The sequence below is a fragment of the Salvelinus sp. IW2-2015 genome, unplaced genomic scaffold (assembly GCF_002910315.2).
Source record: "Salvelinus sp. IW2-2015 unplaced genomic scaffold, ASM291031v2 Un_scaffold2353, whole genome shotgun sequence".
Taxonomy (NCBI): Eukaryota; Metazoa; Chordata; class Actinopteri; order Salmoniformes; family Salmonidae; genus Salvelinus; species Salvelinus sp. IW2-2015.
This window is the reverse complement of record NW_019943678.1, coordinates 92,288-98,169: the sequence shown is the minus strand read 5'-3', so window position 1 is coordinate 98,169 and position 5,882 is coordinate 92,288. Positions and strand designations below refer to the sequence as shown.

The 5,882-nt window shown below is 47.5% G+C and overlaps 1 pseudogene; it reads right to left on the bottom strand.

Annotated features, from left to right (window-relative positions):
* Positions 1–5,882, bottom strand: part of LOC112073755 (mimecan-like) — a 19,975-nt pseudogene continuing 14,093 nt past the window's right edge.

The following is a 5,882-nucleotide window of genomic DNA, read 5'->3' as shown; positions in this document are numbered from 1 at the left end:
TGTACATCATGTTTGTTTATTCACATAAGTAATAATTTCTAAAATGAGTAATTATGATTGAAGAAAAAAAAAGGACTTAAGAAAATAATACCTCCTCTCATTTGACCATTTTTAATATCAAAGCGTACGATATTGTGAGCACAGTCACATTAGGTTCACATCACTATATACGTATTTCAAAGATATATATTTTCTCATCAACTTCTACTTGAGTTGTTAAGTTAGGAACCAGTTTACATGAAAGTAATTCACAGAATTCGGAGGAAAGCCAAAAGCTTGACTCAACGTTTTAAAGAAGTCAAACACTATCCAAAAGAAAACATTCATAGAAAATGTGTATTTACAAAGTCTTCCTGACTACTTAGCTGATTTGGTCTTGGAACATAACTTGAACAAATGTAAAATAACCTTTTTATAATCAGGAAACAGGCGATCCGTTCAAAGCCTTGTAGTCAACGTAGACTAGTTTGCTAATGTGAGATTACTAACATTTCAGTCCCAGCCGCTAGTCATTCTGAAAGAGACTGAGAAAGAAAGACCTGGGCACAATTTTTACAGAAGAACATTCAGACATAAATGGAATGTATGGTGTAGATTGGTCTTGTCTTTGTCAAGTAGAATAAGGAATCGTGTTGGATCTATTCATTACATGGCTGTCTATCCGCAACGTTCATAATAAAATGTTTACCTGACTGTATACGCCCCTGTAGAACTTCTACTGAACCTTTTATTTAACCAGGAAGTCACAATGGCGTCAGAACAGAAGACCTTTTTCCCCCCAAGGGAGTTTAGTCTTTTTAGCGGTACTGTCCGACGGGGAGAGACTTGAGGCAGGTGAAGCTGTTGGGGTACTTGGACAACAGCACTGGGTTCCCATCCAACCTGACCTCCATCAGGTTGGGTCTGACGTAGTACGTGTTGTTGCCCTTGCAGAACGTCTCCAAGCTGATATTCGTGATGTTGTTGTTCTGTGTGGTAGAGAGAAGATGGAAAGGACCAAAGTTAGAATCATGATTACTCTAAGGACCCTCCGATGGTGCCAGCAAAACTATTTGGGTCAAGCGGTCGGGGATTAGAGTCGCGGTCGGGGATTAGAGTCGCGGTCGGGGATTAGAGTCGCGGTCGGGGATTAGAGTCGCGGTCGGATTAGAGTCGGGATTAGAGTCGCGGTCGGGATTAGAGTCGCGGTCGGGATTAGAGTCGCGCACAATTCTGGGAACTTTCCCAAAGTTCTCATGTTTTTCAGAAATCCACTTTTGGAGGATTCCCGTCGTAAATAGAGAGGGAATCCTCCAACGGAGTAGCCTCTAACCAGAAGTCAAAACCGTATGTGTTACTGACCTGCAGGTGGACAATACGGACACTCTCCGGGATCACCGGTACAGCCTCCAGTGCATTGTCTCCCAGAAACAGGTTGATCAGCTTCTCCATTCTCTGCACGGTGGAAACAGTGAGACCAAAACAAACAGCAATACAGTGCCTTGCAAAAGTATTCATGGGTTTCTTCACGTTATTGTGTTACAAAGTGGGATTAAACGGGATTTATTTGTAACTATCTACACAAAATATTCTGTAACGTCAAAGTGAGACAAGTGGATGTGGATTTTTCCTTAGATAAATAAAAAATGGATAATTAAATATAGTAAGTATTCAAACCTTTTTTCCAGACAAAAAATATTTTTTTCTAGACAATCCTAAATTAGTTCAGGAGTCAAATTTGACTTAACAAATCACATAATAATAAATTTACATGAACTCACTGTGTGAAATAATAGGGGTTGACATGATTTTTTTGAATGACTAACCCTTCCTCTGTCCCTCATACATACAACATCTATAAGGTCCCTCAGTCAAGTACTTGAATTTCAAGCACAGATTCAACAACAAAGACCAGAAAGCTTTTGGAAAGCCTCATAAAGAAGGGCAGTGATTGGTAGATGGTTGAAACAATAACAAATCAGACATTGAGTATCTATTTAAGCACGTTAATAGTTAATAATTATGCTGTGGATGATTTGTTAAACCACCTAGAAACATCACAGATACCGTCGACCTTCTGAATTTAGCTTCAGGACAGGAATGTAACTGCTCAGGGATTTAACCCTGGGCGCGAACCCAGAGTCTCTGGTGGCACAGCTAGCGCTGCGATGCAGTGCCCTAGACCACTGCGCCACCCGGGAGGCCAATTCACAGAATTTTAACCCCACTTTGTAGTAATGTGAACATTTTTGAAGAAATCCAAGGGGTCAGGCGGGGCGTTGTCCAGGCAAAGCTCAAATCAGCCACCTAATGTGCCTCAGTCAAGCACCTAAGGTACATAGACATTATCACGCAAGGTTTTGAACAATGTCAAGCCTGACGAAGACCTTTTGGGGTGAAACAATGCACTCAATAAAAGCAGCCAGGAATCGATCTGTATTTCATGTCCTTTCACTGTACCTTGAAGGCGTTGGCCTTGACCCCTTTGGTTTTGAGCCGGTTGTGGTTGGCGTTGAAGGTGGTGAGCTTGCCGGGCAGCATGGGTAACTTGACCAGTTGGTTCTCAGCCAAATTGAGTTCCTCCAGCAGGGTCAGTTTAGAGAACGCTCCTTCCTCAATCTCTGAGATCAGGTTCCCCGTTAGGTCGATTCTCTTCAGAGTCACTGAGGAAGAAAAGCCCCCCCCCCCCCCAAAAAAAACTAGAATTATAATAGAAGTTAGATTTTTGATTTTTACTCAATATAGATTGAGAATAAACCCACGTCGGGTCGATTCTCTTCAGAGTCATTGACGTAGAATGAATTAGAACCTAATTGTCAATTTTGGAGGTTACAAACTGCACCATTGTTGTTTTATTGAACACAACACTACTAAGCTATAGGCCTCTCATAGATCAAGTGAGTTACGCAATATTTAGATGTGGTCTGCCCACATGGTACACGCCAGACACATGGATGATTTGAGCAGCTTCCTTTTTGACAGTTAGGCCTTTTTAAACTTCTGCGTTCCAAATGTAAAGACAAGATGGAGACCTGGAAGAGTTTGCCCAAAAAATTACATCTCGTCAGCTTTTAAATCTAGCTGTGTTTTTACTTATATCAGTGGAGGGCCGGGCCTGGAGAGGGGCCTGGAGGGGCCCGCATAACATCCACAAATATATCCAACTAAAGGAAGCATTTATATATCCACCCTATGAAAATGTCCATCTTATCTTTATTTCTTAATTTCCTGAATAAATTTTCCTCAACGTGGTTGTCTTTCCAGCTAGTGAATTAGGGAGACTGTGTGAAGAATGTTTGAGAAGACGGCAAGCCAAAGGAAACCTGAAAGACAGAATCACCGTGCAAAGTACTGTACATTTTCCCAAAGATCCTAGGTTTCTATAAATCCCAGTTTGAAGTTATATCTGGATTCTCAAGGTAATAAGCAGGCAGGAAATTCTCCAACTAGGAATCATTCAACCCGGGATATCTGGAGAACCCCCCCCCCCCCCTCAGGAATTCAGAGCTGTGGGGAGTTTCCCTGAAGTTTCAACCCCCCCCTACCGATATCTGCAAAGTCTTTATTGGTGATCTTCTTGATCTTGTTATAACGGGCGTGAGATAGGCGGTCTCTTGGGCAGGGTGGGCACAGCAGTCATCTCTGGAACGACCTCCTCACAGTAACACAGAGCCGGTCAGACACACACACAGCAGGCACGTGGCAGCTCTGGAGACACAGAATGAATTTAATTGTTTATTTGATTTAGCTGTCCAGCCTACGGCATATATGTAAGGCACCGTATTACTCTTTTTATAGAATACTTCTGGATGATTTATTCATTTACAATAGCACTGGCTATGTTTGTCTAATCTGTCCACATGTTGGGTGTGTTAGTTTAACACGTGGTCAATGCTCCTCTAGAAGCCAAGTCCTGGTAACCCAGATATATGGCTCTAGAAGCCAAGTCCTGGTAGCCCAGATTCATGGCTCTAGAAGCCAAGTCTCGTAGCCCAGATATCATGGCTCTAGAAGCCAAGTCCTGGTAGCCCAGATTACATGGCTCTAGAAGCCAAGTCCTGGTAGCCAGATATCATGGCTCTAGAAGCCAAGTCCTGGTAGCCCAGATATCATGGCTCTGAGAGCCAAGTCCTGGTAGCCCAGATATCATGGCTCTAGAAGCCAAGTCCTGGTAGCCCAGAATCATGGCTCTAGAAGCCAAGTCCTGGTAGCCCAGATATCATGGCTCTAGAAGCCAAGTCCTGGTAGCCAGATATATGGCTCTAGATAGAAGTCTGTAGCCAGATATATGGCTCTAGAAGCCAAGTCCTGGTAGCCCAGATATCATAGGTGCTCTGTTACTATAATGGAGGATATAGCCAGGTAGTGAGGTTTCTCTCCTCTAGGTATGCTTTTAAAAGCTCAGCTGCTGCCTGTATAGAGTAGACAACATAGTCCTGAGCAGACCTGGGTTCAAATCCTAGGACACTGGAGAGGAGGTAGGAGAGGAGGTAGGGAAGGAGGGTAGGAGAGGAGGCGGGGAGGTAGGGGAGGAGGGTAGGAGAGGAGGCAGGGGGAGGCAGGGGAAGGAGGTGGAGAGGAGGCAGGGGGAAGGAGGGAGGAGGGGAGGCAGGGGGAAGGAGGGTAGGAGAGGAGAGGAAGGAGGTAGGAGAGGAGGTAGGGAAGGAGGAGAGACAGGGAGAAGTGGGAAGGAGGGTAGGAGAGGAGGCAGGGAGAAGTAAGAAGGAGGGTAGGAGAGGAGGCAGGGAAGGAGGGTAGGAGAGGAGGCAGGGAGAGGTAGGAGAGGAGGTGGGAAGGAGGTGAGGAGAGGAGACAGTGAGGGGTAGGGAGGAGGGTAGGAGAGGGGCAGTGAGGGGTAGGGAAGGAGGGTAGGAGAGGAGGCAGTGAGGACGGATGGAGGGTAGAGAGGATGCAGTGAGAGGTAGGGATGTAGGGTAGGAGAGGTTGCAGGGAGGGAGGAGGGTAGGAGAGGAGACAGGAAGGAGGGTAGGAGAGGAGGCAGAGAAGGATGGTAGGAAGAAGGAGGGTAGGATAGGAGGCGGGAGAGAGGAAGGAGGGTAGGAGGCAGGGAGAGAGGGAAGGAGGGTAGGAGGCACGGTGGTCCTGAGCAGACCTGGGTTCAAATACTAGGACACTGGAGAGGAGGTAGGAGAGGGGTAGGGAAGGAGGGTAGGAGAGGAGGCAGGGGGAGGTAGGGGAGGAGGGTAAGGAGGGAGGCAGGGGAGGCAGGGGGAAGGAGGGTAGGAGAGGAGGCAGGGGGAAGGAGGTAGGAGAGAGGGGGGGAAGGAGGGTAGGAGAGGAGGGAGGGAGGAGGGTAGGAGAGGAGGTAGGGGAAGGAGGAGAGACAGGGAGAAGTAGGGAAGGAGGGTAGGAGAGGAGGAGGGAGAAGTAGAGAAGGAGGGTAGGAGAGGAGGCAGGGAAGGAGGGTAGGAGAGGAGGCAGGGAGAGGTAGGAGAGGAGGTAGGGAAGGAGGGTAGGAGAGGAACAGTGAGGGGTAGGGAAGGAGGGTAGGAGAGGAGGCAGTGAGGGGTAGGGAAGGAGGGTAGGAGAGGAGGAAGTGAGGGGTACGGATGGAGGGTAGGAGAGGATGCAGTGAGAGGTAGGGATGTAGGGTAGGAGAGGTTGCAGGGAGGGAAGGAGGGTAGGAGAGGAGCAGGGAAGGATGGTAGGAAGGGAAGAAGGGTAGGATAGGAGGCAGGGAGAGAGGGAAGAGGGTAGGAGGCAGGGAGGGAGGGATGGAGAGGAGGGAAGGAGGGTAGGAGGAGAGGCAGAGAGCGGTAGGGAGGGAGGGTAGAGGAGGTAGTAGTGAGAGGGAGGTAAGGAGGGAGGCAGAGAGAGAGGGAGGGAGGGTAGGAGAGGAGGCAAGGAGAGGCAGGGAGGGAGGAGGGAGGGGTAGGAGAGGG